The 15,083-nt window shown below is 37.6% G+C and overlaps 1 long non-coding RNA gene across 1 annotated transcript in view; it reads left to right on the top strand.

Annotated features, from left to right (window-relative positions):
• LOC134807202 (uncharacterized) overlaps window positions 1-15,083 on the top strand; it is a 465,560-nt gene that overhangs the window by 306,193 nt on the left and 144,284 nt on the right. The window lies entirely within an intron of this gene.

Below are 15,083 nucleotides of genomic sequence, written 5' to 3'. Positions count from 1 at the left end.
TCCACAAGGCATTCATTGACAAACCCTTGTCTTCGTAGACATATGTTATGGGTTCAATGATTAGATTAAATTATTTAACAGGCAAGCTAGGTCTCTTCTTGCAGGAAACATTGTTCCTTTCTTTTCTTTTCTTTTCTTATTTTCCCCTTTACGAAGATTTACCCTTTTCTTTGCTGGACACCATAAACTTCTTGTTCTCTTCCCGGAGAGCTTGAGAAAATGTGCTTTTCAAAAGCCCATAAGAGCAAATTGGTGAAATGGCACTGAAAGTGAATGTGTTACACAACTAATAAGCCCTGTTACTCTCCATCCACCCCCCAGGCAGGAAGGTCAGAGCAAAGAGCCTTCCACAGGAGGCCCCCCCAGCCCCACCACCCCATAAATGGTGTGAAGCGTCTGCTTAGCACTCAGTCTTTGTTGGCTGAGGTCTGACAGTTTATTTTGAGCACTGATTCCACAAAGGTTGAGGGCAACATAAGGTGGCTCCGGAGACTGGAGGCTTCATCAGGAGTGGAAGAAAGAAGCCAGGCTTGTGGTTGTTGTTATCACTGGGGCCTACTACAGAGAACTAGTCCTGAGAGAGAACCTAGCTGTGCAAACTGGGCAAGCCCATGAGAAATGTGTAAATTCAACGGAATAAGAGAGGTAGTCAGTGGAAGAATTTGTAGGCTAGCAGGTTCCCATTTGGTCTTTTGCCCTAAGGTGCTGGTTCTCAAAGTGAGATTCTCATGTCAGCAGCATTAGCATCACCTGGGAGCCTATTACAAATTCAAAATCTCACCTCTGCCCCCGACCTGACCTACTGAATCAGGAACTCTGAAAGTGGAGCCCATAAACTAGTTTTAACAAACCCTCTAAGCTCAAGAACTACTGCCCTAGGGAATAAACTCAGCCCCCAGATCTTTTCCTTTTGGTGCTAGGAACCTATGAGATTTAACTTAGAAGTTAGTGTATTACAAGACTGAAGTCAGAATTCTAGAATCTTCATTTCTGTCCAGTAATCTTTTTATAATGGTTTGAGGAGTCTAATCCAGTACTAATGCAAATCAGCATTAGAATGACACTATTTCAAAACTTCCAAAGGTTGTTGACAAGAAGAATTAGAAAATTCATGCTAAAACTTCCTATCTGGTTATGCAATTGCTCCTAAATTCTATTGCATTTTGAAATTCAATCCAAGATTTTATTCTATTTTAGGCATTTTGTTCTATAGTAATAGGCACTTAAGAATCTTGTGGTCTTTTATGCATTTTTGAAGTCATGCTTTCTCATCTAATTGATTTTTTGCATTTCGGCAAAGTAAAGGATGTGTTTTTCTAGATAATTATGTCTTTAGAACAAGACTGGTCACATATACTGGCCTGCTATCAAATGACTTTCTAATTTTGATTGTGTTGTAGATAAGCACTCACTTAATCAGCATTAGTTTATTAAGAGAATTTTTTTTTCTTTTGCCCAGGAATGTACTGGTCTTCTGAGTATACTGAATTAAATACAAAGCCACTACCCTCAAAGAAATTTAGATTTACATAAAGATAAATCTGTCAGAAAATATATGAAAGCATCAGAAAATATACCAAACTATATTCAAAAGTAGCTGATGTAGTACAGCCTGGAAATCCCGTAGAAGGTGCCAACATTCCTTATTTTCGTTTGATTCTAATTGGAGAACTAGCAATCTGAGTTCTCCTTTATTTTTTTCTATGATATAAATGCTATCTTCTGAAACTATTATTCTCCCAGTCCTCGATTGTGTTATTCATGCCTGCTCTCACTTGTTTATGCCTGAATCTCTTGATTCAAGTCGACCATTTATTGAAATTACATTTGAGAAATAAAAAGAGTAGCTTGTCTATGGGAAAAAAAGTGAGAGTGGGGGGGTTAATGTGGGACTGACAAGTGGTGTATGCAGGTAATTCCACCAGAGACAATTGATGCTCCTCTACAATAGGAAACCAAACAAGATGAGATTTTCCCTAGTCCTCTGGGGAAATCATTCAAATATACACTCTTACCAAACTCTAATATTGTTCTTGCTTTTGCCTGTTTGCTTTGATGAAGCTGATAATAACAGAAATTTACATTTATTTGCATTTTTCTACTAGAAGTCACTGAAGAATCTCAGAATATCATTTTAAAGTGCATATGCCTATAAGTGGCAAAAACATGAAATGTCATACAAACGTAGGCAGGGAAGTTCAGGAATAGAATCATTTCAAGAATGAGCTGTGAGCTTGCATCCCTCTTTGTTTTTGAACTGGGTAGTACATAAGGAAGCATCTTTTTTTGTGAGTCTACTTCAGGCTGAAGAGATTATAAAAGCATTTCTTCCCAACTAACTAAAACTTCTTCCGTTTCCGTTTCCATTTCTAACTATCCCCCAAACACATGCACACACACACACAAACTGATTGGAAATAATAGAAAGACAAAGAGTTTTAAAGGTAATCTATTACATTCATTTCACTTTACAGATTTGAACAGTCTATCTCAGAGAAAATAAATGATTACTCCAAGGCCACAGAGCCAAATCAAAAAGCAGATAGAGGAGGAAAGAAGGAAAGTTGCCCCATTCCCATAGTTGTATCTTCCAACACCTCACCATCCTGAAGGCTCCATGCTCAAGCTCAAAACTCATATTAGGGAATCTCACCTGCTTTTTAAAAATTCCATTTCTAATTTTATGCTCTTTCTTGATGCAAATTACCTTTTTCACTTGATTGACTAGTTGTGAAAGAACACTGGTCCCTTCCAGCTCTGAAATGTTGAGATTCTGTGATTCAGGTTAATTTGCTTGAGTCAATTCTAAAGGCATTTGCTGGAGCTGACGCAGAATGAAAATAGACCTTGGCAGTTTCAGACTCAGCTACTTTCTTCTTAGACGTTTATAATTCTGTGATTTACTTCCTAGGGCTTCTAAGGTGCATTGGTGGCCATGGGGAGGCATGATTTTAAAGAGGAATTAAAATAGAAACTTTGAGAACACATGGACACAGGAAGGGGAACACCACACTCTAGGGACTGTTGTGGGATGGGGGGAGGGGGGAGGGATAGCATTAGGAGATATACCTAATGCTAAATGACGAGTTAATGGGTGTAGCACACCACAGCACACCAGCATGGCACATGTATACATATGTAACTAACCTGCACATTGTGCACATGTACCCTAAAACTTAAAGTAAAATAATAATAAAATAAAATAGAAACATTGGAAAACTTACAAAAATTAAAGGCAAAACCTGAGTTAACAATTTAAAAAACAAAAGAAAACTTTCTGCCACTACAAAGCACAGAAAGTCCCCATCAGTCTGTCAGAAAGTTTCCATCCGTTTTTCACCTACTCTTAGAGTAGTTGAAAGGAGCATTTAGAGACGCTCTCCTATCAACTGGCAGAGAGCCTAGCAGACTGTGTGGCAATGGGTCCCAGCACCATCACCTAGTACTGTAATTGGGTGATGTTAGATGAGTTACTTAACTTCTCTGTACCTGGGCATCTTCATCTATGAAAGGAACAACACTAGTACACACTTAGACATTTGTTGTTGTGAAAAATGAGTTTGTACTTGCAAAGCTCCTAGAAAAGCATGTGAAATAATAAGTGCTCAAAGATGTTGGTAATTTTTTTAGTTATTGTTATTATTAATGCTGAATATAAAGTACATTAAGTTGGTAAAGCCAGTTTTCTACAAAATAATAAACCATTCTATGGTACTTCTCAGTGCACAAGGTCTTTTCTGCTACCTGATCTTATTTGTTCATCACACTAAACTTTGAGGGAGGAGAAAAGATCTTCATTATCCCCATTTTATAGATTACATAACTGAGACTAAAATTTAAAAAGAGGAATGAATATACCCAACTTTTACACAGGAAAATGGGATTTGAACTCCTGACTCAAATCCCATGTTCTTTGCATTTACCATGTTTAGTTACTTAGAGGCAAATGTTGCTATTTCAAATTCCTGGATTGAAGTTAGAGTGAATGTTCCCAAACTAAAATAGTGCTGATCGCTTGAACTAATATAATGTGTTAGTCATATGTAACTAACTGTCAAAAAGTTATTATCCATGCATTATAAAAATTGAAAATAATATAATAGTACAAATGATTTAAAAATTTAGTCCCTATCCCAAGATTCTGGTCTCAGAATCTACGTCTAAAACCAAAATTATAGTTTCAGAATAAGTTCATGCAGGAATTGAGCATAACATTCGTATTGTTCTGCAACTTGTTGGGTTTGTTTTGTTTGGGGTTTTTAGATTAACAATAGGCGTTGGACATCGTTCCATGCAAGTATACCTATTTCTAATTATTTTCAGTGTTACAAAGTATAGCACTGTGTGGATATAGCATATCTTAATCAGTTATTTTCCTCAGTCTTTTACTGTAACACGCAATGCTATAAATATGGACCTGAAGGGCTTTTGGAAACCAAATATTTTTCTTTTTGAAGTTTACCTATCAGACTTAATGTGTTCAATTTTCACACTGCAGCAACTCCTTTCATGAGTTGACCCTTCCTGAGAAAGTCTTTGAATATTCTCAGCATTTTGGGAGTCTTTATTTCACTGCCACAGGAACAAAGCAACCATTAACCAAGAGGACAATGAAAGGCTAAAGAATGCAGAGAAGAGCTTTCATTCTGTGTTTCATTCTCTTCATGATGATGGGGTCAACTGTGGGAGGAACAGAACGTTGTAGTCATATATCTGAATCTTATCATGAATACAGATGTCACATCTTATTCTAGGGCCATTTGAACACCATCCAACAGACAAAAAAGTGATAACAATAAGACAAAGAGCATCAATTTTTTTAAAACCTAAAATGAAATCTTATTCTGCAGCCAACTGTTTCTTTGTTAACATTAAAGGAACTCCCTCAGTGAAGGAAAAAACTTTTTTATGTTTTTTTTTTAATTTTACCATTTAGCTTGTTTAAAATTAATTTTTATTTTTAATCAGTGTCATTTATCTATCTCTGGTAAAAAATTATCACTTTTAACTGTTTATTCTTCTATAATCTTCCATCTTAATACATTGCATTTTACTGTGTTTTTTTCCCAATTTTATAATGTTTCTTTCTTGTTAAAATAGTTAAGAATTTTTAGCTCTATACCGTACATACCCTATACAATTTGTGCAATTGTTCCTTCCATGGCTGAAATCTTTCCAACACAATTGTATCACTCTTGAGAGAAACTGAACCAATTAAGTTTGGCATTACTCTATTTGCATGTGGTACTATAAATCTAGAATGTATGCAATTACATTTGTATTCTTATATTTCTTTTTCTTTTTCCTTTGTGTAATAATGGCTTTTTCCCTCTAAACTTTTTATGTTTTGTTACCAAGCTTTTTTATTATTTGTTTATTCCCCTAAAAGATTTGTCAAATGTCCATAAATTTTGTCCAAATGCTCAAATATTTTCAAACACAATATAGGATTCTAATTCTTTTTTCCTTGAAGCCATCCCTCTTGTAGTCCTTCAACTTCCTGCTTTAATGTAAACTGTTTGCTGTCTACTGCACAGCAGTGGACCTGGCGCCTCTCATCTGGATGGGATTTCCTGTTTCTTGGATCCTAAATCTCATTATTTTTTTCTTTATGTTGCTGAGTGCACTTGCTAGTAGCTTATCAAGAAAGGGTGCCTAGAAGCACATTTTTGAAGTCCTTTTATTTATACAAATGTATCAATTATACATGAAACCAAAAGTAATGGTTAGATAAAAAATTAAAGTTTGAAAATTATTTTTTGTCAACATTTTGAAGGTATAAGTCTCCAGCTTCCAGGCATGTGCCATGGCTAGAACAGGTAATGCCATTCTTCCTTTTGGTCCTTTGTAAACTCCATTCTGCTTTTGCTGTTGCAGTGGGGCCTGATAAGATGTCCTGGTGTGGATGTTTTCTCTCTCTCAATGGCCTCTTTCAATCTTGAGAATACATATCCTGCTGTCCTGGGAATTGTTTCTTCTGATTTATTTGAAAATCCCCTATGCTTCATTTTATCTGTGCTCTCTCTTTCTGGGGAATTTCCTTGACTCTATCATCTAATCTCTTTGTTGTTGTATTGTTTTTGTTCTTATTTTCTTTGCTATCATATTTGTAATTTCTAAGAGCTCATTTTTGCTTTTTGTTTTCTTATCTCCCTTAAATCTTATGTCATTTATAGCATCCTGTTTTTATTTCATGGCTTGTATTAGTCTGTTCTCACATTGCTATAGAAGAAATACCTGAGACTGGGTAATTTATAAATAAAAGAGGTTTGGCCGGGCTCTGTGGCGCACGCCTGTAATCCCAGCACTTTGGGAGGCCGAAGTGGGTGGATCACAAGGTCAAGAGATTGAGACCATCCTGGTCAACATGGTGAAACCCCATCTCTACTAACAATATAAAAACTAGCCTAGCTGGGTGTGGTGACTTGGGAGGCTGAGGCAGGAGAATCACTTGAACCTGGGAGGTGGAGGTTGCAGTGAGCTGAGATCATGCCACTGCACTCCAGCCTGGCGACAGAGTGAGACTCCATCTGAAAAATAAATAAATAAATAAAAAATAAAAGAGGTTTAATTGGCTCATGGTTCTGCAGGCTGTACAGAAAGCATAGTGACTTCTGCTTCTGGGGAGGCCTCAGGAAACTTCCAATCATGGTGGAAGGCAAAGGGGAAGTGAGGTGTCTCATATGGTGGGAGCAGAAGCAAGAGGGGAGAGGTGCTATGCATTTTTAAATGATCAGATCTTATGAGAACTCACTCACTATAGCAAGAACAGCACCAAGAGGATGGTGCTAAATCATTCATGAGAAATCTACCCCCATGATCCAATTACCTCCCACCAGGCCCCATCTCCAACACTGGGGATTACAATTGAACATGAGATTTGGATGCAGACACAGATCCAAACCATATCATGGCTATTAAATCTTGCCTTAATTTTCTAAAAAAATTAACAATAGACTTTTCTTTTAAATTGTATTCTTCTCCCTGTGTGGAATCCATTTTTCTGAAGTCTCTTTCCTTTGGACTCCATCTTACATATTGAGGTTCTCATCAAGTATCTGATAATCCTTGGTTATTTATTTGAATTGTAGAGTAAGACATTAAATCTCTGATAGAATCTCTAGATGCAATGGAAGTTCTTTCTGACTTGAGGCCTTTATAGTAGATTGGATAACAATTCTGATTCTTATTATAAACTCTTCAAATGCTAATATCTGTTTTCTTTAGGGTTATTCTATTTCCCCTAAAAAAATCCTCAAAGTCCATTCCCTGGGTGTTTCTTGTGCTTTGGATGGATGGGTGGGTAATACATCTCACCAACCTTACTCTGGGGAAAGGGCAGGGTAAGAAGATTGGGTGACTTATGATTCACTTCACATACTTTCCTAATGCTCATATTTTCTCTCTTGTACCTCAATACAATTTACCTACCACAAACACCAGGACCAGCTACATAATTTATAGGGCCCAGTGCAAACTAAAAATATGGGACTTCTTCAAAATTATTAAGAATTTCAATTTTGACATCAGACTATTAAACAAGTATGAGGTTCTTTTAAGCGTGGTATTCTGTATAATTGCACAGGTTTTACACCCATGACTTTGGTCCACACAAACACACACTCTGTCCTCTGCTTTGTTGAGTTTCTCCAGAAAAGAATGAATATCCTGTCTTCTGAGAGATTATAAAAGTAATAATAGTCTGGCTAAGAGGCATGAGAATGAGGATCTGGGGAATGAACTTTAAGCCAATCCACCTGTTTCAGTCTTACACCTAACTCTCATTTCTGTGACTCTTGGTACCTCTAAGAATTCAGTTTTTTCAGGACTCTATGGGACAAAACAGTTCATTTCTCCCATTTTCATAATGATCACCCTCTGTAGGCATGGTCTAGTCTTCAAAATGAATTGCTTCTTCACATTTTTCAAAACTCTGCTGATAACAATTATCAGTACAGTCTCCATTCTCACGATGTTTGTCCTTATGTGCTTATATCTTCTATTTTTTAATGTAATTTTGTGAGAATATCAAATGGAATAGATATAAAAGCATTTTCTTTCCCAAACTGTCATGTCTAACCAGAGCAATGATATAGTACTTGGTCATTTTCTTCTTTTAGTATATTTATAAAAGATATCTCATTTTACCCTCAAATGACTTAATATATGTCCACCCTTGGCTAGATTTTACTTTACTGAGTCATTTGAGATTCTGAGATCTAAGTTTGAATGCATTTTTCTCTCAAATGCCTCCTATTTCCACCTCCTCCTCCCAATCTTTAAAAAAAGGCGGGTGGGTGTCACTTTTTCTGGAAAATAGAATAGGTTATGTCATATATTCATTGACCCAAATATTTCAGGACAGTATATGTCTGGTTCCAACCAATCTGCTGCCTGAAGAAGATAGGATATTGAATTCTTAATTGCAAGCCATTACAAAACTAGCTGTTTTGTATCAACTAACATATAATCAGTAGTTAACGATTCTCCATTGGTTTCAAGACAAAAACCTCAAATTTAATTAGGACTCTGAGGCACAGCCAAGAATTTGGTGACTGATAACCATTCTGACAGAACTAAAACTTGAGGAAGTAGAATGGCAGTAGAAACCTTGAGTACTAATGAGGAAATTGATTATTTTGACCTTAGAGTGTTTGCATATACCAATGCAATACCATTTTAAACAGAATTCTTGGTTCAGACTGCAAACAGCGTTATTTCAACTCTTCCTTGCTAGAGCTTCACTTAAAATTAATACAATGTGCTGTGTCAGTACCCAATTTTCTAGCATAACTGAAGAGATAGTAAACTATCACGAGAATTAATTGGACCAGACTCAACTTGTTGATGATCTCAGCCATCTCAGAATCATAGAAGCCTAATAGATCCCAGCTCTCCCAATTGGTTGTGTATCAACTGTCTAATTAAGCAGCAAAACTGTCTAAGGTGATTTAAGATCTAGCCTCATTCTACAGTGAGACGGATGTCTTGTCAAAAATCTGATAAAATATTCACCACCACAACCTTTTCAACCCAGATGCCACTTAGTCAAATGTGGAAAAAAGAGTGGAAAAAAGAACATATATTTTTTGTGTGAATTTTTTTTTAAAATTTTTGTAAGGACTGTTGTCCTATTTTATTTCCCTAGGACTGAATGACTATCTTCACTACATTTCTTAGAACTAGGAAAATAAATGAGTATGGGCAGATTTGTCAGATAACTATTTTGAGGGAAGGTGATTAAGATTTTCTTCTTGTAGTATGGCCTGCTCTACCCTGGCCTCTTTTAAGAGAAGGAAGCAGAAGTGAAAGTCCAGAACTAAGTATCTTGTTACCCCTGACAATAGAGAGCCAAAAACTTTGAAGAGGTCTTTCTTCACATCTCCCTGCCAAAGGACTTTCCAAAGTTACTCTCCGTGAAATTTAAGGCTGCTGCCTTTAACTCTTATGAAGCCAAAGCACTTCACTTTTATTTTTCCAGCAATGAAAAATACCCCAAGCACTCTTGATTCAACAAAAATATAAAGAATTAAGAAAGGTGAATTCTCTTTATCACCTTTTTATAGGTGAAGTGTTCCACTGACAACATGTGAATTGATGTTCCCCAAAGCAGAGTAAACTTGTGATAATGTAGAAAGAACACCTACCTACCTGGAAATTTGGGTGTCTAGTTCAGTTCTTTGATCTTCTAGCTGTATAGCCTTAGATAAATCTATTAGATTCTTTGGATCTGAGTAGTCACTTTTTAAATTGAGAATAATAACACCTGCTCAATTGTTTGTGGAATTTATTAAATGTTTCCTCTATGTCATACCTTTTGCTATATGCTCATATTAAAGCTATTATTTTATTTTAGTCTGCACAATAATCTTACTATTAGATGTAACATCAATATAAGGTTCAGATAAGTTAAATTACTTAAGGAAGGTCACACAGTTTATAAGCAAGAGAATCAGGATTCATAGTTAAGTCAGTATGGCAATGCAATTTATAACCGAAAGCCATACTGTTCGTATGACTATAGACCAACCATTCCATATCTTTTTGTCATCAGTCCTTATCTATGAAGTGGAGCAAATAGAATTATTATTTTATAGGGTTGTGAAAAGATTAAATAAGGCAATGCATGCACAATAATTAGACCTATGCACACATGAAATAAAATCGTTGTTGATATTATAATAAAAATAATGAGTATTAGTAAATGTTTTTAGCATCTTCAGGGCTTATCACTTAGGATCTGTTGCCGTTCATTAGCTGGCTGAGAAGCTTCTAAATTAGCAGTATGCGGGACCTCATGCTACTCACGGGGGCTTAGAAGCCCATTATGCCCCATTATCTTTGGGGGATTTCATCTACCATTCCTAGAGGAAGTCTGAGCACTGTACTCTTTCTCAGTTTGTATCAGCAATAACAAGCCGTCCCTGTTAGCCAAAACTCCCATGCTGATACCAGAAAGTGTTTGGGACAAAGCAGATGGTTGTTCTCTTCCCCAGTTTCAGGAAATCTCACAGAGACTAGGCAGATTATACATAGTTTGGGCTTGGAAAGGAAAAGTATCCTAAATACTAGAGTATCCTAAAGATGGTCTAGAAACTGTGATTAATGTTAGTAGGTTTCTTTTTTTATCATGTGAGCATTACTTCTTCCCACTCAGATCCCCAGCGTGATGATACACCACATGACTTCTCAAAAACCATACTCTGTAAGGCAACTGCAGGTGGAGTTGTATTCTGGTAACCAGAACCCATTCTAACTCTCTGCAAACATATTGGTTAATTCCTGTAAGTGCTGAAGTGGTGGTGCCACAGACTGTGGGTGGGCCATTTTAGACCGAGATGTATGCATTTTCTCAGATTAGGACTTCCAGAGCATCAACAAATCACATTAGGGTTTAGGTTGCTGTCCAAGTCCCCCTTTGCTATTCCTCCCCTCTCCCTGGCCCCCCATCATTATATGAAACTCCTATCTCATCTCAGTTAAACAGGCAGCTGCACAGGCCCCTGGAAAGCCAATAGATATATTGAAGTTTTGGTTTCTGCAGCACAGCCCTCAGGGTGTCTGTGCAACTGTCAGGATTGATGCGCTTTAATGGTCTTCTTGGAAGAAGCCGCCTTATGTGAAATAGTTGCCTCTTGAACTGGTCAAATACTTGTTACTGGTCTCCCCTGCTGTGAGGTGGGATGATCCCTGACAGATAAATAGCAGCCGGAGTTAAAAGGAAGCCTCTTAAAATAAAAGCAATTCATTTCCCTTTTCTATTTTAAAGTGTAGCTTTGCAAGGGGCCCTCGCCTCATCTTCCTTTTCCTTGTTGCAGCAGCCCCCATAATGAACTCCCCACAAATAATGAGAATGTATGTATGTAGGGCAGGAAGGCCTGCCCCTATTCTGGGAGAGCAGCGTGACAATTGCTGCTTGTTTATTACTTATTACTGAAAGGCATAAAAGAGGCTGCTGCAACAAAGCAGCCTCAAAAGAATCACTGGGGGGAAGATCAGAGCCCCCAGAATGAATCTATATTTATGGAAGGATAGAGATGGTCTATCAGAGGGTCTCTTAGAAGAAAATACAATAATCAGAGCATGCTGGGGCCCATTTTAACAGTTTGTTCAAAATGTATATGTTTCTTACCAAGTTGGTGTTTTTGCAGATTAGTTTCCTAGTGGATTCCGTAAATAGAACAGAGGTAAGCCCTTAAAAGGAAAAATCAGAGGCAAAGATTGTGGTGAGCAAGAGGAGACAGGGGACAATATAACAATTTTAAACGTGGCATTTGGAAGAAAGAATAGACTTGAAGAAGGCAAGGAATTCAACAACGAATGGGTTATGTGGGCAATTTCTGTTTGCCAGTGTCTCTGCAGCGCAGTCGGGGTCTTGCTTTAAATATTTTTGCCTGAGCAGTGACCCAAACACAGACACAGTTTAGTTATTTTAGTCTCGGAGCCATTTTTGGCAGAAGAGTCATTCATGCATTTATTCTGGAGGCCAAAGGAAGAGATTGCAAGTAAATACTAAGTTAAGATAGCTAGTCAGGCAAGCTGGGGAAAAATTTAAAAAAAAAATTTTTTTTAAACTACCTTAGGACACTTGCCTGGCTTTGAATAATAAATGTCTTCCAAATAACACTGTGGATTCAGTTAAGGACAAGATTCGCTCTTGTCAATAGCAGCAAAAATGGATAATTAGCAAAATATTTCGTGCTTCTCTTGCATTCAAAGGTGGAATTTTGTGAGTATCTGGAAGTGTTGAGGCAAATGGTTTTGTTTGGAGTATTGTGAGTTAATCTGTGCAACAGTGAACTGCTTTACAGACTTTAAGATACATTTCCAGTTTAATATATAGATGGAAAATAACTTCCTTCCTCACTTCTCAGCCAGTCTGTATATGCTGGAAACCAATTTTTAATGTTTTAGATGTGAATCAGTAAAGCTGTTAAGTGTGAGGATTTTCAATTATATGGAGATTATTCTGGATAAGAAAAACTTGACTGCAGGTAACAGTACTTCGTCTCAGCAGAATTTACAAACTAAAATAAATTAGGTTTATGTTATCAAATAGCTATTTATGTCTTATTAACTATCTTTATTGATTGGGAAATGATGGCATCTGCTAATCCATAACACATAAGCACTCTTGATAATCAAAAGAGCAAAACACTTTTTAAAACATCGTTTGCTAGGAGATGATGTTTTAAATGAGTTTAAGATTTAGCAGCTCAGTTTCACTTCCTGTTGTCTAATTTAGGCCAACTCTAAAATTGCAGTTTTGGGGGCAATCCCTAACAGCTTATGCCATGAGATTTCAACAATAAAAGGTCCCTGCTTAAGGATTCAATCTTCCCATCCACTGACATAGGTCTGAGGCAGTTTGAGTTAAATTGCCTTGTGGAGTAAGGTTAAAGACTTTTGAATGGGATCAGATGTAGGTTGATGAATTCGGGATTGCAGATATTTTCATTACAAGGAGCACTACCTTGCTGCAGCTGGAACAATTGTTTTTAATTAATCTGAATAAACAGTGGGGCTTTGATAAGCAAATAATAACCATCAAATTAAATAGCTTTCTGGGAGGAAAACCTTCCAAAGTGGCAGTATTGCCTTTGGGCTTTTGAGAGATTATATTCAATAAGAGGCTCACTGCATTTTTTTTTTTTTCTTGAGACGGAATTTCGCTCTTGTTGCCCAGGGTGGAGTGCAATGGTGCGATCCCGGCTCACTGCAACCTCTGCCTCCCAGGTTCAAGCGATTCTCCTGCCTCAGCCTCCTGAGTAGCTGGGATTACAGGCACATGCTACCACGCCCAGCTAATTTTTTGTATTTTTAGTAGAAATGGGGTTTCACCATGTTAGTCAGGCTGGTCTCAAACTCCTGACCTCAGGTCATCCACCCACCTCGGCCTCCCAAAGGGCAGGGATTACAGGCGTGAGCCACTGCACCCGGCCAGCTCACTGCATTTTTTGAGGAAGAAAGGGAAATCGAGTTCCTGTATTGAGATGCAGGGAGAAGTATGGGATTTACCTGGAGTTGCAGGAATGTGAGAACAATGGAATTTTGGATCTGAGTGGGATGTTGATCATTATGTATACCATCTAGCCCCTTATAATGTCCAAAATGGGAAAAATATTGAACTGTAAAGAGCAAACAAAACTTGCTCAAGGTCTTATGTTTCGTATTCATAGGAATAATCATAGATTATAGGAGTGGGGGAATCTATATTCAGCTTATTCAGGAAAGGGATTGTAGGGAGCAAAGGCAATACCTCCCTTTTGCCCTCTGCAGTTTCAGTGAAAAATCAACTGAAAAAAGGCAGATTAATAGGAGAAAAGGTATGAAAATTTATTTAATGATAGTTTTATGTCACACAGGAGACTTCAGAATGAAGACCAACAAATACAGAGAAAACTTTCCATTGTTATGCTTAGGTTTAATAAAGTATGGACCGTTGTGTAGAACTGTGATTGAACAAAAAGGGTATGAGCTAATGCTAATAGATGGAGTGGGAAAATCCAGCAAGGCCTGTCTGCTTAGATTCTTCTTGGCCTTCCAAGAAGAAAGGAAGTACAGCTTTCCTTCCTTCTGGATGTGGGGCTGGACCCTCTCCAAAAGGAGGTCTTATGACCTACAATCAAACTAGGTAGGTCAGATAATTTTTTTACAGCCAGCTCTTACACAGAAAGGTAAAGGAAAGTTAGAGTCATATTTTTAGGTTTTATGGCTGGCTTTGGGGGAAACAGGTTCTGGTTTCTATAATCTGGCTTGGAGAAGAGGGATTCTAGTTGCTATGGCTAGCCTTGGGGAAAAGTGAGAAGCAAGAGATAAGAGGACAGGAGAAGGTCAGAGAGAAACTTTTGCTTCTGAGGCTTTCACTTTGGCATATTATTTTCTGATCTAAACAGAATGCAATTAAAAACCTTATAAATCTTAATAAAAAGGTTCTGAGTTTCCAATAACTAGAAATTCATGATATCCATGATGTCTCCAGAGGTTTGCATTAATGAGGGACCGCTGACCTATGTCATGTATTGGGCAGAATCATTATCAAATGCATTATCCCAAGAGATCTATGTCTTCAAGATTTAACTCAGATCACCACATTCTAGAACGTGGTGTTTTGAATAGAAGCATTACATCTACCTAACCACCTTTCCCCATCTGTGGAATCCAGGCAGTTTCACTGGAAAGGACTTCTTAGTAAAAGCAGCATTACCAGCCAGCTCAGCCTGCTATGACCCTGCTCACCATTGCTATTCTCCCTGATCTCCCATATAAAAAGATGAAAGGCCAGACTGCTGTGATTCCTCTAAGACTCAGTTCCTTCCATCCTGGGGTGTGAGTTGTGATACAACACCAATAAAAATTCTAATCAGTCATTTTCCACCTTCAGTCACCTCCTGCAGCCCCAGACTCACGTCTCCATTTTGGGTGGGATTTATTGGCACCTTTTGTTAAGCTATGGGCAAGGGGAAGGATGATGACCAAAATCTAAAGTGAAAAACAAACTCTCTAGAAAACCAAAAAGGGTGCTGTAAAGGTGCCACAATCTCTATTTGTACCTAAATTATTATTTTGTTACCCCTGTAATT

This window comes from Pan troglodytes, chromosome 8, assembly GCF_028858775.2.
Source record: "Pan troglodytes isolate AG18354 chromosome 8, NHGRI_mPanTro3-v2.0_pri, whole genome shotgun sequence".
Taxonomy (NCBI): domain Eukaryota; kingdom Metazoa; phylum Chordata; class Mammalia; order Primates; family Hominidae; genus Pan; species Pan troglodytes.
This window is presented reverse-complemented; position numbering and strand designations above follow the sequence as displayed.